Source organism: Uloborus diversus, chromosome 3, assembly GCF_026930045.1.
Source record: "Uloborus diversus isolate 005 chromosome 3, Udiv.v.3.1, whole genome shotgun sequence".
Taxonomy (NCBI): domain Eukaryota; kingdom Metazoa; phylum Arthropoda; class Arachnida; order Araneae; family Uloboridae; genus Uloborus; species Uloborus diversus.
The window spans coordinates 114,941,402-114,962,612 of record NC_072733.1 but is presented as its reverse complement, the minus strand read 5'-3'; the positions used below and the strand labels follow the sequence as shown (position 1 = coordinate 114,962,612).

The window sequence follows — 21,211 nt, the reverse complement described above, 5'->3', positions numbered from 1 at the left end:
TTCTCCAGTTAGAAATAACGACACGAATATTGCCCATTCTGCAAGTTCCTTCCCTTATATCGTACGTCACGTTCGTCGGAGAGCTGCGCATTTCACATTATTTACACAACTCAGTGATGTACGTCTACTCTAAAATTTGCATACATTTCTGAACACTCTTTCTTGGTGTTGCATTTTTCAATGTCGAGCAGTGTGTGTGTATATATATATGTATATATACAGTATTGTAGCAATTAATTGGGAAATGCATTTTTCTTTTTCAAAAAAATCAGTTTTATTCAAGTTCTTTATGAATACATACACTGTAAAATTGCTTCATTTAATTTACTAATGCTTTTCCGTAAATTTACTGTACAATTTCCCCTTATGAATAGAAAAGTTCCGTTCTGGATTGATAACGTAACTTTTCATGGAATTACTGGAAATTTTCTTTTACTTTAGCGCACTCACAGAACATGTCCGTATGCGATCGTTAGAGGGAGCCTTTATCCGTGAAAAAACGGAATATCTCCAGCGTAGAAGATTTTTTAAGTATTGAGTGATAGTAACAAATGAGTAATGGCGGCGAAGCACGTTGTTTATTTCGTGCATGGAGATAGCTGATACTGAACATTTTTCGAACTTTTTCCTCTTCTCCATCAACATCAAATTGTTTTGAACAACAGCAGTGATTACTGCATTAACTGAAACGCTTAGAGCGTTTGTTCGTAGGCTACGGTTAGTTTGTTTATCTTGCAGCAATGGCGGATGCCGTAGCGGTCAGAAATCGTTATCGCCGAAGACGAAGTTTTTGTATCTTCTCATCCGGGATTGATTGCTGGTAAGTGTTTACATTTTTACTACAAATAAATACTTTTTGAATTCTCTAACGATGATTGCTGCTTAAAATTAAGTTTTTATCTAGTTTTAACATTTAATTTCCCGTAGATCTTTGTTTAAACATTAAAACATCGTGACAAGTTTTTAAAATTAAAAAACTTCTAATAATATTAAAAACTTTTGTTTGCTAAGGGGATATTTTACAAAATTGTCTCGAATAACTAGGTAATTGTTAGATGGGACACCATTGAGTCTTGATTGTTTTATTGTTAATGAAGAATATTTTCTGCCTATATGTAAGGTTAATGTAAAGATATTGCTTATTACTTAAAATACTACTGTTTTTTTAATTTTTTTTATTAATTTATTTTAATTTCTATGAATAACAACTATGTCTGTATAAACTTGCTTCTTGCAATGGATTAGATTTCAATTAACAAGTTGAAGCATCTAGTTTTAGTTAACTACTTGGGTTTTCAATTCTCTCCCCCCCCCCCCCTCTCTTTCAAACTTTTAAATGCTTGTTATCTACATTAATGAATATAGCACATAATTTTTTAAGGAAATGAATATAAAAAGTATCAATCATTAAAAAAAGCATTATTTTGAGAACTTTGAATCATATTATTCTAAGCACTTTAACATTCCAGATGCTGTCCACTTTGAACCCTCTCAGCACTGGAACCTTCCAAAGTGAGCCGGAAAATTTATTGATGGAATGCGGATTCAACTGTGCAACTGAGTGAACAGAACTCCTTGAACAGAAAAGGGAAGTTTGCCGCGAATATGCAAATTGTTAGTATAAAACATGTTGTTTTATAGACCAAGAGCTGACCCCCCAAAACACGATTTATCTCTTTTATGGCTTGTGGCCGGTTAAAATAATAAAAAAATGCAATTTAAAACTTTGGCTCGAATCCCCCCCCCCCCACTAATTTTGGGTCACATGGCTGCGTGGGTGGATGAAAGGTCAAAAAAATGAAAAATATTAAAGTGATGAGTTAAATGGCTAAAAATTATATAATAACATTAAATTAATAAGAAAAAACACGTAGCGAATTTCTCCCCCAGCTATGTTGGGGCGAACGTGGCGGCCCCCAGGGGTAAAGTATCGATTATTGAACTTTAAAAAAAATGATCACTTTCGTGGGGGGGAATTTTACAGGGTATTGGTTTCATTATTTTGATTGCCAAAAAAAATCCCCCCCCAGTAACTATGGGTCAATTTGTCAAAAAAAAATTTTTTTTGTTCCTCTTTATTTGGTCCAAGTCGAGTATTATTCGAACTTATGCATGACTGTTTAAGTTGCAAAAAAAAAAAAAAAAAAACCCAAAGTTTGAACGTTTATTCGTTAAAAAAAACTCGTAGCAATCCCCCCCCCTCCACACCTATGGAGGGGGTTGCTACGCGGTGCGCAGTTTTACAACGTGGTGCCCCCCGCAGGGGTGAATTGTCGATTGATTAAATTAAAAATAAATGATCACTTTCAAGGAGGGAATTTTACAGTGCATACATTTAATTGTTTTAATTGCAAAAAAAAAAAAAAAAAATCTCCCCCCCCCCTTCCCCTCCAGTAACTATGGATCAATTTGTCAAAAAAAAAAAAAATCCCTCTTTATTTGGTCCGAGTCGAGTACTATTCTTCGCACTTTAGCCTAACCGCTTAAATTGCAAAATACAAAGTTTGAATGTTTATTCGTTAAAAAAACTCGTAGCAAATTTCCCCCATCTATTTGTGGGGGGGGGGTTGCTACGCGGTGTGCGGTTTTACAATGTGGTGCCTCCCAGGGGTGAACTATCGATTGATTAAATAAAAAACAAATAATTGTTGTGAGGGAATTTTACAGAGTATACAATTAATTGTTTTAATTGCAAAAAAAAAAAAAATTCTCCCCCTACCCCAGTAATTATGAGTTTATTTCACAAACAAAAGTGATTTTATGTTAAAATTGCAATAACGATTTTTTTACTTGTAAATGTTAATGCGTTAATCCGATGCGTTAAATGAATTTTTAAAATAATAATTTGGAAATTCATATAGATTTATTTACCTTCAGCATATTGGTTGTGATAGTGTCTATCTAGTTTGATAAAAATGTTCCTGCAATCTCGATGATATAAATCTGCTTCTGTTAAGAACTCGGAAAAATCTAAATCACGGAATTTCAGTTTTCAGTGTTTTCGAATCTTTGAAACTTTTTTCAAATAAAGTTTCTGTCAAAACATTATCTTTTATCTGGTCGCTGGCTACACTTAAAATTACCCTTTAAAACACTCATAATATAAAAACATCAAAATATATTTTTGAAAAAAGGATTTTTTTACGTTTTCAGTTTAAGGATGCGGTACAGTGTGCTCCGAAAAGAAAAACCAACAGCTATAACGACTTCACTGTGTTGGCTACAGTTGATCACTAACGAAACTGCCCTCGAAACTAGTGATGGGCATAATCGAGTTCTCATAATCGAATCACTCGATTATTCAAGATCATTCGAGAACTCGATTACCACGAGTACTCGATTATCGTATCTCGAGTTCTCGATTATCACTTCTCGAGTTCTCGAGTGATGAACTTCTCGAGTACTCGATTATCACTTTTCGAGTTCTCGAGCGATGAACTTCTCGAGTTCTCGATTATCACTTTTCGAGTTCTCGAGCGGTGAACTTCTCGAGCTCTCGATTGTCACTTTCCGAGTGCTCGAGCGATCAACTGCTCGAGTTCTCGCTTTGAACTTCTCGAGATGTTGAGTTCTCGAGATGTTGAGTTCTCGAGATATTGAGTTCTCGAGATATTGAGTTCTCGAGATCTTGAGTTCTCGAGATATCAATCACTCGAGCAGTGTATTCTTCGATCGATTTGATAATCGAATGAACCTCTCAATATAGCTGATTTCTGACAAGGGTGCCCACCTTGGGAGGGGGGGGGGTCATGGCGCAGACTGTGCTGTTGACATTTGGGGGGGGGGGTTTAAGGGGTATTTTTTGTTGTACTCTAATCATATATTCAAATAGATAAATCATTTCTGCACAGCGATACAATCTGGAAAGGCCAAGGCCACTCTGACGTCATACTTATCCTCCCCACAATTCCTTTCTTCCCCCTTCAGTAGTTTGTTCTTTGTTCTCTAGATGTAGTGTGTGTGTATCTGTTTTTGTGCCGTATGGAATATATTTTATAATATGTGTACATTTAGTTTTTAGTCATTCCTAATTAAATCTTTACGTGTTGTTCGTCTACTCGTCTATTGACTGTTCTTCATGCGTTCAGAAAACTCAACTATCACACCGCTGCCTACTGAGATAAGAAAAGGTAAGCCAACCTTTCTTTACAACATTGATTATGAGACTGATATTCTCTAACAGTGTATATGTTGAAGTTCTGAACAAAGTTAGGACTGTATTTATAATTTTCTATTGAACTGTGTTTAATAACAAAACTAAATATGGCTCAAGCAAATTTTAAAGATTCCACTCAAATAACGAAACTGAATTCCGACAACTATGCCACTTGGAAATTCAAGATTCAAATGCTCTTAATGCGTGACGGGCTGGATGATCTTCTTGATACACCCCCGCCCGCTGAACCTAATGCTGAATTTTTAAAGAAAGATAAACAAGCGCGAGCTATAATTAATTTATGTATAGACGACTCACAAATTATTCACGTAAAAGATGAAACAACAACTGCCGGCACTTGGCAAAAATTAAAAACGATACACGAACGATCCAATTTAAGCAGTAAACTATATCTGTTGCGAAAATTATATTCTATAAAGATGCCTGAACATGCTGATATGATCGAACACATAACTCACATGACAGATTTAGTCGAAAGATTAAAAGCTATCGGTGAAAATATCCCAGATCAACATGTAGCAGCTCTTTTATTAGTTTCGATTCCCGAATCTTACAACAATCTCATCACTGCTTTAGAAGCAAGAGATGAAGCACTTATAACATCGGATTTAGTAAAAACGAAACTAACAGATGAATATAATCGAAGAATAGAGCAACAAGCGGATAGAAATCCTAACACTTCAACTGCTTTTAAAACTGCAATTAATGCAAGAAATTATAATAATAAGAATTCGAATACATTATGTAGCTTTTGCAAGCGGTACGGTCACACACGCGATCGATGTTTTAAATTGCAAAACAAAAATTAAGCCGATTCCAATAATAAGAAATCGGAATTTCATGGAACCGAAAATGGCGGAAAACCTGCTCGACATTGCATGATCGCCGACTCTACAAAATCTCGTAAATCACACGAAGATCTTTCCTCCCCTCCCGCGGCGCCTGTAGATCAAAACGTCTCAAGGTTAACCGAAAGAAACTTTATTGCGAATCCGACTCATTATTCCGAACAAAAAACAAATGAAATAGTACTTTATATGGACTCTGGATGTAGCTCCCATTTGTTTTCTGATGAGGTGTTATTTTCGGAATTAAATTATAACAAATCCTTAGCTGATATAGTTTTAGCGGATGGAAGAATTTTGAGGTCAAAGGCCATTGGAACTGTAAATCTTGATTTGAATGATGAATACGGTCTGCAAAATATCAGTTTGACCAATGTTTATTTTGTTCCAGAATTAAAAAGTAATTTAATATCTGTGAAGAAGATAACAAGCAAGGGATTCTCTGTACTTTTCGAAAAAGAACATTGTTTCGTGAAAAAGAATAATGAGATAATTATGCATGCACATTCCGATAATGACAGTTTATACAAAATTGTTTTAAATAGACACTCAGAAAACGCTAATATTGCAGTTGAATGTAAAAATAGAAACTGTATCCGAATATGGCATTCAAGATTAGGTCATAGGAGTTACGACGCTATCAAGCAACTCGTACGCGAAGATCTTGCTGATGGAATTAAATTGGATAATTGTTGTCATAGTAACAATTGTCCAGAATGTATTAAAAATAAAATGCAGCAACTTCCATATCCAAAAGTTTCTGATGCGCGCGCAAGTAAAGCACTGGAACTCATTCACAGTGACGTTTGCTCTATGCCCACTCCCAGTATTGGTGGAAAGCATTATTTTGTCACATTTATTGATGATTATACTAGATACACCGTCATATATTTACTTGCTAAAAAGAGTGAAGTTCTTTGTAAATTAAAGGACTATGTAGGCATGACAAAAAATAAATTTGGAAGAACTATACAAACTCTCCGAACTGATAACGGCGGTGAATGCATAAATAGTGAAATGGAAGATTTTTTATCTAGTAACGGTATCAAACATCAACTCAGCGTTCCGTTTTCACCGGCTCAAAACGGAGTAAGTGAGCGAAAGAACAGAAGTCTTACAGAAATGACTAGATGCCTCCTGTCCCAGTGCAAACTACCAAATCAATTTTGGGGTGAAGCTATTATTACTGCAAATTACATTCAGAACAGACTTCCAACTAGAGCTTGCGAGAAGACGCCATTTGAACTTTGGAGCGGAAGAAGGCCTAATTTAGCTCACATGAAACAATTCGGTTGCACAGCCTATGCTTACGTTCATAAGGAAAACAGAAGAAAGTTGGATGAGAAAGCAATTGAAGGAACTTTCGTTGGCTATGATCAACGTTCTAAAGGATACAGAATATACACCGGTGGAAATCGTATAATTGTCAGTAGAAGCGTAAAATTTATCGAAGACTGCTCGATAACTGATAGCGTTGAAATTTCATCTCCTCCACCACTCGAAGATTCACTCAAAGATGAAGAATATGATGATAAATCTGTGGATGAATCCGAAATGACATCTGAAGAAGAGCGAATACCCGAAGAAAAGCCTAGACGATCAAAAAGAAAAACCAAAGGGAAACCACCAGATCGCTTAGGATTTCTTGCCGATGAAATTAAAAATGTTCCTGAAAATGTCGAAGATGTAGTTAAAATGAATCCAGCAGAAAAAGAAAATTGGCTTCAAGCAATAAATGAAGAAATCGAATCCTTGTCCCGGAATAAAACTTGGGAATTGGTTGATCTTCCACCTGGAAAGAAAGCCATTGGAAATCGATGGGTATTTAAGCTGAAGAAGAATGAAAACGGAACAGTAACACGTTGCAAAGCGCGCCTTGTTGTAAAAGGTTATAGTGAAAAATTTGGAATCGATTATGAACACACTTTTGCCCCAACAGTGAAATATACAACAATCAGAACCTTTCTAGCAGTCGCAGCATACGAAAAAATGCAAGTGAGACACGCTGACGTTACCACTGCATTCCTTCATGGCGATTTAGAAGAAGACTTGTACATGAAACAACCGGAAGGTTATGTCGATCCAATGCATAAGGATAAGGTTTGCAAATTGAAGAAAGCAATATATGGATTGAAACAAGCAGCTAGAGCTTGGAATAAAAGAATTGAAGAAATTCTAAAGAGTGAAGATTTTTCTCAAAGTATTGCAGATCCATGTCTATTTTTAAAAAATGATGGAAACGACAGAATAATGATCATAATCTACGTCGACGATATACTTATAGCATGTAAAAATGAAGATAAAATTGCGAAATTAATCAAACAACTGAACAAATTCTTCGAACTGAAAGATTTAGGAGAAGTAAGAAATTACTTGGGAATCAACATTGAAAGAGATGGAGACAAATTTCTACTAAACCAAAAATCAAAAATCGAAAAATTGAAAAAGAAATTTAGTCCAGACATCAAAAAGCCTTCTTATACACCAATGGACACATCTTATCCAAAAGAAGAAGATTCCTCTCTCCCACATGTCGACAACACGCAATACAGACAAGCAATTGGAGCTTTACTTTATATAGCTACGGTAACCAGACCGGACATTACCTTCACTGTGAACATATTAAGCAGGAAGAATGAATCTCCTAATGAAAAGGATTGGAAAGCAGTTCTAAGAGTCATTGAATATTTGGACTCAACAAAGGACATTTATTTACAAATTGACTCTAGCAGCCCACCAACTCTTATCTGTTACACAGATGCTGATTTCGCATCTGATCTTGTCACTAGAAAATCAACAGGGGGTACTGTATTTTTCTTAGGGAACAATCCTATATTTTGGTCCACTAAGAGACAAAATTGTGTTTCGTTATCTTCAACCGAGTCTGAGCTCATTTCTGCAGCCACTGCTGCTCAAGAGCTGAAATGGATATTAGATCTACTTAAAGATTTTGGCCTAATTCAAAAATTGCCTGTTAAAATGTTTGAGGTTAACAAATCAACAATTTCTTTAATTCAACATGGGAAAATGAATACTAGGTTAAAGCATCTTAATGTGAAATATTTCTTTTTGAGGGAAATGGAAGAAAATAAAATAATTAAGATAACCTATTGTAACACTAACTGTATGATTGCAGATATTTTTACTAAACCTTTGCCTAAGCCCAAGTTTATTGACTTTAGAAATAAGTTAAATTTAGTTTAAGTTTTGTAATTTGAATATACGATTAAGGGGGGAAATGTTGTACTCTAATCATATATTCAAATAGATAAATCATTTCTGCACAGCGATACAATCTGGAAAGGCCAAGGCCACTCTGACGTCATACTTATCCTCCCCACAATTCCTTTCTTCCCCCTTCAGTAGTTTGTTCTTTGTTCTCTAGATGTAGTGTGTGTGTATCTGTTTTTGTGCCGTATGGAATATATTTTATAATATGTGTACATTTAGTTTTTAGTCATTCCTAATTAAATCTTTACGTGTTGTTCGTCTACTCGTCTATTGACTGTTCTTCATGCGTTCAGAAAACTCAACTATCACACCGCTGCCTACTGAGATAAGAAAAGGTAAGCCAACCTTTCTTTACAACATTTTTCTCATTTGTTGGGGGGAGGTCTCTGCGATATTGAGGGGGAGGGGGCTTGACCTCAGGGTGGATGGGCACCCTTGCTTCTGAAGTGTTTTAGTTGCAGGGGCGGATCCGTCATTTAGGCGATCAAAGGGCTGGCTTTGAAAAGTTAATGATTTTACTTATGAATGAGCATGGTTTTTTTCTGTCTCCTGAAAAAATTTGCATTGAAACCTTTTAATATTTCCCCAAGAAAGACGGGCTGCGCTGAGGAGCCCACAGGGGAGGTGGGTCATTGCTCAGACTGCGCCATTGAAATTCCTAATGGACGTTAGACTTTTTTAGGGAGTGTCCTTCTTGAGGGGGAGAGAAGATCCCTAATTTTAAAAAGTGTGCCAGCACACTTGAGGAATAGATACCCTTGCGATCTAAATGGTATTACAATCAAATAATTGCCTTTCGAATGTTTCATTCGAATAGTGTTATAATTGAATGTATATTGTTAAATGCTTGATTATCAAATGATTCTTTGGGGATGCTTGGTAGTCTAATGATATGTTTTGAGCGAAAGGTGTTAATGAATGAACACATGGACGGGTCTGTGGGAGACATGTGTTGTGTGTCCAGGTGGTGGAAGTAAATGTTGGAGGCGCTTATAAGGTTCTAACTTGAGAGGCATTAAAATTATAGTTCAGGTAAAAAGGGGGAATACTTAAGTTGAAAACCTGAGGGGACGTCTTCCCCCTTACGTTCACCTTCGACTATACGAGTGGGTAATGATACAAGTGTAATAGGCAATAACAAACGTTTTAGAGCCCAAATATACAGATCACTGCAGACACGTGTTTCGGGGTTTTAAGGAACCCTTTTTTTCAACGCAAAATAGTGAAATTGTGGATGTAAAGACATTACTGGATGTCTTTACGGACCATTCATTAATTGCGTAAGGGTCCTGAGGGGGTGGGGGTGGAAAAATGTCTACATACTTTGGGGGGGGGGGGGGAGAGGGGTTCAAACGCATTCTTACGCAATATTTTCCAAGCCGATGTTTCATTTGCGTCTGAAAAATAAAAACGTATTAGGATGACTGTTATTTGTTTTACGAAGAATTAATTATGCAAAACATAATAAAAGAATTGCACTATTGTATGGCATGTTTTATTTTTAACTACTATCGCATCATATACAAAAAAATGTCGAAAACACATTCAGTCTAGATTCTAACTTTTTAGTAAATATTTCTTCACACAAAAAAGGTTTAATTTAATAATAGTGAATTAAATTTCGATTCCAGTGATATTAAATTAGTTATTTCATTATTTCGAAAAACGAAATGGAATCTTACGTAAGAATAGGGGGAGGGGTTTGAAAAACCTTACGTACCCTTGCATGGGGGGAAGGGTCCAAAAATGGCCAAAATCACCCATACGTAACAAAGGAATGGCCCCTTATATGTAAAAGCTTACTATTTTGTTGAAAAAAGGGTACCTTAAAACTCCAAAACACGTTTCTGCAGTACTCTGTATATTTGGGATACAAAACGTTTGTTATTTCATGTTACTTCTCGGCACAAAGGTACTTAGTTATTTCTTAATAAAACAAGTGGTTAACTTCTCGTGTAATTCATTTCTATGGGTGTAAATAAGAAAGGAGGGGGGGGGGGGAGTTTTGACGTAAACTGCGGGATTGTAATTTTTAGGGGATTTTGTCTCTTTTGGGGGTATTGCTCTTGGGGGAAGAGCTTCATAGGTGGTGCCCTTTGCTCTTGGAATGGATAGATTTGGAATGATTTTTAAAATCGAATGATTGCTTTTCTCTTGCTTTATTCGAATGGGGTAATAGTTGAATGTTTGGCTTCGAATTTTCTATAATTGAGAGATTCCTTAATAATCGTGAGAGAGAGAGAGAGAACGATATTTTTAGAACGAAAATTGTTAATTATCATATGGGCCGATTTATGGAGGGGCATGTGTTGTGTGAGTGGCGGATACAATGGAGGGTCGTGGGGGTCATGACCCCCCCCCCCCCCGGAACTCTCGAGAATAGTATCCGTACACATTGTGTTCAAATAATTTATGCATAAAATGCAAACGATGACAATATCTTATCTTTTCAATACATCAATTATTTTTCAAAGAAAATATTTGAACTAAAACTTTGTTTTATTGCTTATGAAATTAATTTGCAACGTTTATCCCCAATTATGTGCCTTATTCCTGACCGATTAGGGGCTTTTTATTGACCAACAAAAAAAGTTTCAGAATTTTTTCGTACTTAAAACGGAAATTTCGCTCATGGGGGAGGGCTTTCTTCAGCATGACCCCCACCCCCCTTCAAATAGTTTTCTGTATCCGCCCCTGGTGTGATCCGGTGGTGAAATCTTGAAACAAAGGATAGAGAAACGCTTTCCATACTGTTTTGAACTTGACAGTTATTAAGATCAAAAACGTACGTATGTACAATTTTTATTAAAAAGTGAGGGATAATGATAGTATGGGCAAGTCATTGGGTGACACTAGCAGGTTTAAAATTGAGAGTTGTTAAACTTAAAAATATATTAAACCGGTATCAAGGGCTTCCATATAGATGGGAGGGGGCAAGTGGGGGCTCAAGCCCCCGCCCCCTTCTTTGAAATTAGGACATCCTTGCTTTCAGTACTTTTTTTTTTTTTTTTTTGCAAAAATGTAAAATCATTTCTTCTCCAGCAATTAATCAATAAGTTTTTAAAAATGTCAAATTTTAATAACTCTAATCTGTACTGAAATCGGTTTCTATGGGGAAAATATCCTATTAAACCATGGAGAAAATATCTGAGACCCCCCCCCCCTTAAAATTTTGCATATGGGCGCCCTTGACCGGTATGGTACAAACCGTGTAATTGAAAATTTAATGTAGTCTTAGCCCTTTTTCGGATTATCGTTTCTTGGGGGAGGGGGGGATTGTCATAAAAAGCGCACCATTGCTCACAGGGACGGACGGACACCCCTGTCATTCTATAAGGTTTTAGCATCAAATAATTGCTTCTCAAATGTGTCACCCCTGTCATTCTATAAGGTTATTGAATCAAATAATTGCTTCTGCTTTTTTTCGAATGGGGTTACTCAGAGAGCACACTTCGTTGAGTAAACGTTTTTAAACGATTGTTAACGCTGTGGCAGCCATGTTAAAACGTTTATGAAATGTTTAAACGCAAGGTGTTTATAATGCAGTGGTGCCCCCCCCCCCCCCCCCATGGCGATGATACTCATCCCTCAAATGCGACGTTGAACCCCCTAAAATAAATTAAAGCCCGCTTAAGTTACCCTCTCCTCTTAAAACTTCAATGGCGCGGTCTGCGCCATTTACCCCCCTCCCCCGAGCTCTCTCTTGTATAATATTTTGTTTGTTGTGGAATGCTCGGTTATCGAGCATCTCGGATGATTTGAAAACCGAATACGTAATCTGCTTTTCAGAGAAACTTGACAATCAATTTTAACCTTTTTGAGGACCAGCGCACGGGAAATGAAACGTATCTATGGAACCTTAAGTTCCGAAATGGACAGTTTGCGAGCCTAAGCATTTTCAGCTGTTTTGCCTCAACTTTACAAAAAAAAAAAAAAAAAAAAAAAAAAAAAAACATAAAATCAGCACATTAATTGACTGAAAATTTTTAAGTTGAGTAAATAATATACTAATCAACATTTATGAAACTATAAGGAATATGACATAAACAGAAGCGAGTAAAACAAGCAAAATACTTAAATTTAACTACCCACCCGAAAATAAATGCTACGCACACAAGAAGTCACAAATATCTTGCGTATGGAATTTCAAAAAAAAAAAAAACAATCTGTATAAAATGTAACTTTTATTTAAAAATTGGGCCGAAGAGTGGAAGCTAAAATTAATCCCACACGACAAACTTCAATATTTCTTTTTAATTCACTCAGAAACATTTCAACTTCATTCCCTACACTTTTACTGTTATTGCATATTATTGAAAAATAAAAAAGAGCGGATCAAGAAAGAAAAAAAATAATCACGAACTTCAATGCACTTCAAACCACACTTGTACACTTTTCAATGCGAAGGGAATCCCAATCCTCTGGGAAACGCAATCAGAAATATTTTACACTCCCTCCTCATGCATTAGTCAGATAAACATACGTAACTACTCTCAACAAGAACGTCAAAAAAAAAAGCAAAGCCATAAACTAGGAAAGAATGAGTACTTTTGCGCAGAGCAGCTATTCCCCTACTTGTTTACATTATTAACTTTGTGTTTGAGAGCCCGAAACCATTCGAAATAATCACGTGATAACTGAAAATCATTAGTTTAAATGCAGAACCGTTCGAATAAATCACTCAGTCGCCCAAATGCCGAGCTCCTAGTTTCTGACAAGCTAACAGGGAATCTAGTCGAACCTGCATCCCCCAAGGAATGCGACCCCAAAATGAAGACTAAAATCTATCGAATCGACCCCCTAAAACAAGCTTGCATTTCGAACTTTACCGGAGGGTAAGGGGACAAAAGGTGTATCTGCTCATTTTATCGGAAAACAACAAAAAACTATACCCACTTAAATGTAAAAACTAGAATTTTTCATGGAATTTGGGGGGAGTGGTATTGATTCCCCTTCTAAAAGGGGGGTGTCAATACCCCCCAACTTAACCTAAAACTTCTAAAAGCCAGGAGGGTTCACCCCTTGTTATACCCCTAAATGGTAGGCTAAATGTCACATTCCTATCTCGAGCGCACCTCTGCCAAAACAACTCGGGAATTGAACTGAAGTCAAGGGAATCCACCTCCCCCCTTTCGCAGGGCGATGGCGCACCCTCTCAAATGTTAACGGAGCATCCGTCTAGAAAGAGCTCTCCCCCCCCCCTCCCGAAATGAGATTTAAAAAAAATTCTCAAAAAACCGCTTCTAAAAATTTCGGTTTCGCAGGCTGCGCCATGGACCCCCTCCCCCCTTCCGAAAATGAGATAAATGGGCACCCCCGAGCAGTCATCTCAATTTTGGAAAAGCTCAGAAAATGAACTACTCGAGTACTCGATTCAAACGTCTCGAGATCTCGATTTGAAACATCTCGAGATCTCGATTTAAAACATCTCGAGATCTCGATTCAAAAGATCTCGAGAAGTCAATCGCTCGAGTACTCGATTTCAAAGATCTCGAGAAGTCAATCGCTCGAGTACTCGATTCGGAAGATCTCGAGAAGTCAATCGCTCGAGTTCTCGATTTCAAAAGATCTCGATTATCAATCACTCGAGTGATCGACTTAAAAAGATCTCGATTATCAATCACTCGATTATCAGAAGTACTCGATTCTCGAGATCTCGATTATCAAAAGATCTCGATTATGCCCATCACTACTCGAAACAGCAAGAAGAAATCATAACATGCGTATACTTTCCCCTTCCTTCTTTTCATACTGAGCACACAATGGTAGAAGCAGATGTACGGACGCTGAATTGCTTCCTTTCATTTTGAAAAATATTTCAAAATTTCTAATTTAAATTAAAAACATTTTTTTTGGGGGAGGGATTTTTTTCCCTGCTACAATCAAATGTAAACTCTGAGAAAATCCCCCCTCTCTACGAAAGTAATCTTTTTTTTTATTTAATCAATCGATAATTCACTCCTGGGGGGCAACAAGTTCGCCCTAACATAGCTGGTTGGGGGGGAATTTTCTACGTGTTTTTTTTTTTTTTTTTACCGAATAAATAATTACAATTGTTTTTTACAATTTAAGAGGTCATGGGAAAGTTCGAATAGTACTGGACTCGGACCAAATAAAGAGAAACAAAAAACTTTTTTTTTTTTGACAAATTTACCCATAGTTACTGGGGGGGGGGGGGAGAGATTTTTTGGAAATCAAAATAATGAAACAAATACCCTGTAAAGTTCCCCATCCCCAACCCCACGAAAGTGATTTTTTTTTTAATTTGAACAATCGATATTCACTTCTGGGGGGGGGGGGGCTCCCACATTCGCCCCAACGTAGCTGATGGGGAGATTTGCTACGTGGTTTTTTTTTAATTAATTTAATGTTATTATATAATTTTTAGCCATTTCACTTATGTTAATATTTTTCTTTTATTTTGACCTTTCATCTACCCATGCAGCGTGTGACCCGAAAATAGTGGGCGGAGGGGGGGGGGGATTAGAGCCAAAATTTTTAATCACATTTTTTTATTATTTTAACCGGCCACCCGCCATAAAACAGATAAACCGTGTTTTGGGGGCTCAGCTCTTGGTCTACAGGGACGACGGGTTCGAACTGAAAAATTCATTTTGTGTTGAATAGTCCATTTATTGAGAAGGCTATAGGCTATATAATATTGCGCTTTGACTAATAGGAGTGGAGCAGCAATAAGTAATGTAATGTAATGAACGCGGGAAATTTTATATAATTGTACAAAATGCTTGGAACGCCGAATACACGTACATTTTTGAGGTAGACCGTGCAATGCCTGGCAATACAGCTAGTAGACTCATCATTGCTGGGGAGGAGAGATTTTGTTTTGCAATTAAAACAATTAAATGTATACTCTGTAAAATTCCCTCCACGAAAGTGATCATTTTTTATTTAATCAATCGACAATACACCCCTGTGGGGGCACCACGTTGTAAAACTGCGCACCGCGTAGCAACTCCCTCCATAGGTGTGGGGGGGGGGGGATTGCTACGAGTTTTTTTTAACGAATAAACGTTCAAACTTTGTGGGGGGGGGGGGTTGCAACTTAAACAGTCATGCGTAAGTTCGAATAATACTCGACTTGGACCAAATAAAGAGGAACAAAAAAAATTTTTTTTGACAAATTGACCCATAGTTACAGGGGGGGGGGGGATTTTTTTTGGCAATCAAAATAATGAAACTAATACCCTAAAAAATTCCTCCCCCCCACGAAAGTGATCATTTTTTTTTTATGTTTAATAATCGATACTTTACCCCTGGGGGCCACCACGTTCGCCCCAACATAGCTGGGGGAGAAATTCGCTACGTGTTTTTTCTTATTAATTTAATGTTATTATATAGTTTTTAGCCATTTAACTCATCACTTTGATATTTTTCATTTTTTTGACCTTTTATCCACTCACGCAGCCGTATGACCCAAAATTAGTGGGGGGGGGGGGGGGGGGATTCGAGCCAAAGTTTTAAATTGCATTTTTTTATTATTTTAACCGGCCACAAGCCATAAAAGAGATAAATCGCGTTTTCGGGGGTCAGCTCTTGGTCTATTAGGGCTGGGCGTTGGATTGATACATCGCCAAAAACCAGTGTAAACCCTGCATTGTTAAATCGGTTTCTAATTTTTCTCTTAACCAATGCATTGGTTCCACACTGACTACGAATCGAAGCGCCAATGTACGGACACCGGTTTACTATTGTTGCCGTTGTAATATCTTTATTGTTTCAAAACGCCACTGGAAGCGGCACCCTGATAGGAGGTCACTGTGAACTACCAAAAGTGTTCTACGTCGACAATTTTTTCTGATGATTCTGTAAATTTGGACACTTCACTGCAAAACTGTTTGAAATTTTTAAATAGTGATGTTTAATGTCTCTTCTCATTAGATGCACGTTTGTGTTCATGCTCGTATTTTATCATTCGGTAAAATTCAGAGTATCGTTCGGCAAATTAAAAAATCATCCCTTCCCGAACATTTAAAAGCGGGGTTGTCTGTAAAGAAGTATCATAATTGAACGAACAACTTTCACTTTTCCGAAAACTTGCAGTAAATGCAATTGTTTTTAAAAACCTTTTTGAAAAAAATATATTGATGAACAAAGTTGATCAGATAATAACTCTACAAAACAAAGCAAAATGAAATCTCAAAATAGTAGCAAAGGTTGTATGCACGAATTTTATTGCTTTGAGTTACCTCTTTCCAAATGCAAGATGATATTGCTTCCACAAGCTTGCATCTGTTTGTATTGAAAAAATAGGTTCATTGTAGTTTCAAAACAGATGACTAATATTTATTGCTACCTTGTACACAGTTTTTTTATTTTTGACAATTTTTTGCTGGTGCTAGAACGTGTTTGTAGCATTTATATTTTTTCATTTAGAATATATGTTTTTTTTTTTTAAATTTAAACAAGCAATTATAAGTGAAATGAAGAAAGAAAAAAAAATGTACATTTTGATGCATCATAACATCGTGATGTAAGGTTGGCGATGCATCACAATGTAGAAATCCCTACAATGCCCAGCCCTATTTGGAAACATAAATATGCAAGTATAATGAATATAGTATGCATATGCAGGAGTTCGACAAAAAATGTGAACTCTTGAGAGGTAAAAAGAAATTGTAGGTTACCGACAAATTACATATCCGAGTTAATTAGGAAAATCTTAGCTTCTGAAAGAGTCTTGCTCTAAAACAACTTGTCGACATTTTTTTTTCTTTTTTTTAGTCACCTCGGTGACCTGTTGGATCCAGTATATTTGTAGATCTGGTGCCTGACCTGTTACTTTGAGATTTTCAATACTGAGGAGCAGTGGCATAGCTACATCAAGTGGTGTGGGTAACTGAATTTTGCGAGGCCCCTGATTCTAACTAAAAATTACATTTGAAGCAAATAAAACCAAATATCACATTTACCGGCTCGGGATATCAATACAAAGCCAATCATATTCTTCGACATCATATTTCAGTGCTTTTATTCATTGATTTATTAAAAGTGCTTGAAGAGAACTTAGACTTGCATGTTGACTGTTGTTGTTGAAAATTCGTTATACATTATTTGTAAATATAACAGACGAACCAAAAGACCTTTTTAATTTTTTTATAATGGGGAAAGTCGTGCGAATACCACTATTAATTGAATAAAATATTTCATTTTTCACTTTGCTCCATAAAAAAAAGTTGAAAATTTCCACTTTTTTTTTTTTAAACTGCAAAATTACTGCCAAAATTAAAAAATACAGTTTCAATGTTAGTTTTATTTTAAATAGAATGTTCTTTCTTTACGTACTATAATTTTCAAAATAAATTTCTAATTTTTTCATTTTGAAAAAGCTCAGTCATCTTAACTATTTCACATTGCCCTACTCAGCACAAATGGTTGGCTGTTTATCAGTTACTAGATTACTATGAATTATGACGACAAAATTAACACACATGAAAATTTTCTGCTTTAAGTCTAACAAAAGTAATTTTTAATTATTGCAGTGTAATCTAGTTTTAACGACATAGCTGCTTTAGCAAATAAAACTAATAAAGCAGACAGCCTATCCTAACCCAACACACTTCACAATTTGTTCTAAAATGCAGAATGTCTGTAAACCGAATTCAATGATAAATTAAAGAGTAACTGATGTTAAACAGAAGTCTTTCCGCTTGCGGAAGGATATACTTTAAGTTTAAAAACCCGATTGGCCCTGAGAAATAAAGCCTAACAATATTTTACTGTTTTAAAAATAAATTTTTTATGAAAAAAAAAGTATCCATGAAAAGTTTTTCAGGTGTATAAATAATCAGTCAGAATCGGAATAATATAATTTTTACAGTTTTATGTGGGGAGGGGTTAAGGAGACCAAAGTAAGAAGGCGTAACCTTGGCTCTCGTTGACCTGAGTTCAACTATAACATATACACTGAAAAAACTAATTCTGCACCAGCTGCAATTTTATACGATTTTGTGGAATTGTGCATTATTGCATCCTTCCAAATAAATGCAAAAGGAGATTGAAAGCACAGTACAAGGACAAATCATAAACATAAAAAAATAATGATTTTTTTGTGGGGGGGGAGAGAGAATATAGTAGAAAAACATCCAGGTATAACTCCGTGATATTTATTGTGATTCACAAGTTCATGACTCCTTTCCTAACAGTTCTTTTGAAGTTTTTGAATAATATTCTCGAAACAATTCTTATAACCTGCTAAAATATTATTTTTTCATGGATAAGTTTTGTTTTGTTTCTTGAGAGTCAAGTAATGATGTTCGGAACAAAAATTGAGTTAGCAAATAAAATGTTACACTTACTATAGTTAGGACAAACCTAACCTAGAAGCATTGTGAAAGCTAAGCATATCCGAAGCTCAGTATTACTTGGCTGCCAGGTTAGGTTCGCCCCAACTATAGCTAGGCGAGAATTAGAAGAGATCGAGAATTGTTTTTGAGCTATTGGCTGGCACGTTCAATTCTAACATATAAACTACTCCACACTGCCACTTTTAAAATTGAAAGTATTAATTTAAAAATTGTTGCAAAAAAAAAAAAATGCATGGGTGTTTACAAATTAACTGTTTCTGAAGTAAGATGCCTAATTTCTCTCCAAATTTCGACAGTGCTGTTGACTACTTTTTTTGCTTGCTGTCAGCGTATTACCTCATTGTCAAGAAAAATAATGTCAAATATCTTACCGTAGGTAATTGATGTTTTCATCTGCATGTTTATGACATGACACTTGGTAATTTATTCAATAAAATGTTTATGTGTTAAATATTTTTGATATCATGCATTAATACTTTTATTTTTGTAATTTAGGTTTGTGACATTAATTGTGAAAAATTGGAATCGTCCAAAGATGGCCCAGTTGTACCTATCAATCTTATTTAATCTCTATATATGAGGGCAGAAATAAAAAAGGTACTGATGATGACAGCAAAGCAAACTATTAATTCGACATTGGCACAAGCAAAAAATTTTAAAAATTGTGTAGCACAAGATCTGCAATAAATGATTTTGTACTTGTAATAAATGTTTTGTTTTATTGAAAACAATGTTAACTATGCACAATTGATAAGTTTAAATAATTTTGATAAAGTTAAATTTTGTGGCAGTTATTGTTAAACAAAACATCGCACAGCTAATTACAGGAACTTTTTTTTTGTTGGGGGGAGGGGGAGAGGAGGGTATTTTTGTGAAGACTGATTTGAAAAAGAAAAAAACAGTTGGTATGATTTGCTTTTATTTCATATGTTTTGCAATTGTTTGTTGATAACAGATTTTAATACAATAAAATGCAAAGCAAATACATTCCCAGATAGTTGTTATATCTTCCCTCTATACCTTCAAAAGAGAAGGATGCATAGTTTCTGCATAGTAAAAATGTGTTTCTTCACTTTTAGGAAGTTTCACAAATTTTTGAAAGTTAAGGAAGAAATTTGTGCAAATGTTCTAATAAAACTGCTTTTCTTTTTCTTTCTTCTTCTTCTTTTTTTTTTTTTTTTTTTTTTTTGCTGTTTTTCAAAAAAAAAGAAAAAAAAAATATATTGGCTTTTAAAATCTCCAAATGTTAATTCATTATGCTTTAATTGCCCAGCTATATTTTCAAAATAATAGTTTTTTAAACTGAAAATATACGTGCATAAAACGGAAAATATTTATATTATAAACTGAAAACATCAGTTCATGAAACGGAAAATATCTACATTAAAAACTGAAAACATCAGTTCATAAAACGGAAAATATTCCGATTGAGAACGGAAAATAGCAGTTTTAAAACGGAAAGTGTCCGTGATAAAAACTGAAAGTGTCAGTATGAAAAAACGGAAACCATCCGTGATAAAAACGGAATTCACCACTTCTGTAAAAAAACGGAAAATTGTCGGCAACTCTGCTGCCAGTACATTTTCCGTTTTTTGAAGGAATTTAAAAATACAGTGTATGAAACTTAGAATTATTATGACATCCTCGAGACTTAAGAACATCACAGACACGTTTTGGCATAGAATGTACTAGCCTGGCACACATAGTTTTAATTTCAACGTCATTATACCATATGTCGAAAACGGATAAAATTAGCTTTTCCATCGTTGTACTGTCAAACTTATGAAGACGTTTCTTAACGATAGCCCACAAATTTTCAATCGGATTTAAGTCCGGTGAGTTTCCAGGCTAACCCAGTACGGTAAGTTTGTTTTTAGAGCAGAAATTAAAAATTTGCTTCAATGTGTGACATCGCACCGTCTTATTGAAAAACGTAATCTCCGTTCGGCCAAAGTTTAGAAATGGTTGGAAGCACATTTTGGGTCCATATCGATTCTTAGCTGGCACTGTTCATCATTCCTTCTACGGGCGTATCCTTGAAACGCAGAAACAACACCAAAACATCTTTTTGGGTGGATATTTGGGTGCTTGATTAATGTGGTGCGGACGAAAAGCTTCTCCTTTGCTCCTTCTCACAAACCTGGATCTAAATCCCTGAACCACAGATAATAAAACGTTCTCCCGGTCCTCCTTCAGTCCATGTTTTATATTTCCATGCCCATTCTAAACTTTTTTTCTTCATACGGGCGTGAGAAGCTGCTTCTTGTACGGTCGACATGCTCTCCGCCCACGTTCTAAAAGCCTGTATCTCACTGTTGAAGGTGCAATGTCAACACCAGCTGTCACCATGGACTTGTACAGATCAAAACTAGTTAATCGAGGATTCATAACACTCATTCGATGTAAAATTTTGTCGTCACGAACTTAAGTTGATCTTTTTCGGTTTATTTTCCAATACGGTTGGTTCCAACATTTCCTGTTGTCTTAAACCGCAGCCATAGCCTCCCGACAATTGATTTACTCACTCCACATATTTTGCCTATTTTCTCTAACGTTTTAAAAGTGTGTTCTGTAAGTGCCATCACTTTAGCACGTGTTTCAAGGTCAAATCTATGACTCTAATTACTCCCACT

General features: G+C 35.9%; 1 long non-coding RNA gene across 1 annotated transcript; it reads left to right on the top strand.

Annotated features, from left to right (window-relative positions):
- The first annotated feature begins 530 nt into the window (after positions 1–530).
- On the top strand, positions 531–19,221 carry LOC129218135 (uncharacterized). Its single transcript, XR_008580291.1, has 3 exons — positions 531–820; positions 1,470–1,614; positions 19,074–19,221. It is a non-coding gene; the product is annotated as an uncharacterized LOC129218135 (long non-coding RNA).
- The last annotated feature ends 1,990 nt before the right edge of the window (positions 19,222–21,211 follow it).